General features: G+C 39.4%; 1 pseudogene; it reads right to left on the reverse strand.

The window, feature by feature from the left end:
* Positions 1-226: 226 nt before the first annotated feature.
* Positions 227-324, reverse strand: LOC145590370 (small nucleolar RNA R71; annotated as a pseudogene).
* Positions 325-1,290: the final 966 nt, after the last annotated feature.

Raw genomic sequence — 1,290 nt, forward strand, 5'->3', positions numbered from 1 at the left:
TCCTCTCCACCATCTAAAGGAATTTGAGAAGTATTGGAATACTATTAAGGTGAATGGGGTTACTCAAGAGTTCATCCGACTTCAGCTTTTCCCTTTCTCTCTCATTGGGTCTGCTTTAGAGTGGTTGGACAAAGAGGTGAAACCAAACTCTTTGAGGACGTGGGATGAAGTGACAAAAGAGTTTCTATCTCGTTTCTATCCACAAAAGAAGACGGCCAAAGCAAGGACACTCATTCAAAGCTTCAAGTAAAAGGGGAATGAGAGCTTATATGAGGCATGGGAAAGGTATATGGAGTATCAAAGAGAGTGCCCACATCATGGGATTCCCACCTATCAAATCATCCAAATTTTCTATGGAGGTCTAAGCCCTCAAGGAAAATCTTTTCTAGATGCCGGAGCTGGAGGTCCTATCATGAACAAGACGGAAGAAAAGGTTGTGGATATAATTGAGGATGTAGTGAGACACTACATGGATTGGCAAAAAGGTGAGAGATAGTCGACAAGAAAAGCAGTTTTGCGGTATATTCGATCGACCATCTCAATGCCATCAACAATTTATCCTCACATATTTCAAATTTGCGAAAGGAGATGACCTCGATCAAAGCAAAGCTTGAGAGTGCTTCATCACAAGCACCAATACTTCCCTCCCACAATAAGGGGAGATGTACATCTTTCAACTCTATTCCTCTTTTTACTTCAAACATTATGCCAAATGGTTGTTTGTTTTGTGATATTTGTGGATCGTATGATCATAATGCTTCCAATTGTCCACATGCTTTTGTTGATAATTGTGATGATGTTGATAATAATGGGTGTGAACAAGTGAATTTTGTTTCCAACAACAGTAATGGGCAAAGATTTGATGGCCAAAGGAACAATGGGAATAGGAACTTTCACAAACAAGGGAACTTTAAAAATTATAACCAAAATGGAGGTTATAGGAACCAAGGAAATCAAAATTTCCGAGGCAACTATAACAATCAAGGCTATAATGGTCAAAGTCAAGGTCAAGAGTATGGAAACCAAAACCAAAATCAAGGTTATGGTAATCATCACCAAAACTACGGCCAAAATCAAGGCCGGGGTAATTGGAGCAACCAAAATCGAGGCAATTTTCAAAATAGCAATCAAAGGGAACCCCCACCCGGATTTGCTCCAAGAACTCAAGGCAATGGTGACAATTCCTATTCCCAACCTTCATCTTCTAGAACTAACTTAGAAGAGATCATTGAGAATCAAAATAAAAATCTTGAACACCTACATGTCGGTGAGTGACAAAAAGTACAATGA

The sequence above is a fragment of the Chenopodium album genome, chromosome 17 (assembly GCF_948465745.1).
Source record: "Chenopodium album chromosome 17, dcCheAlbu1.1, whole genome shotgun sequence".
In the NCBI taxonomy this organism is placed as follows: domain Eukaryota; kingdom Viridiplantae; phylum Streptophyta; class Magnoliopsida; order Caryophyllales; family Amaranthaceae; genus Chenopodium; species Chenopodium album.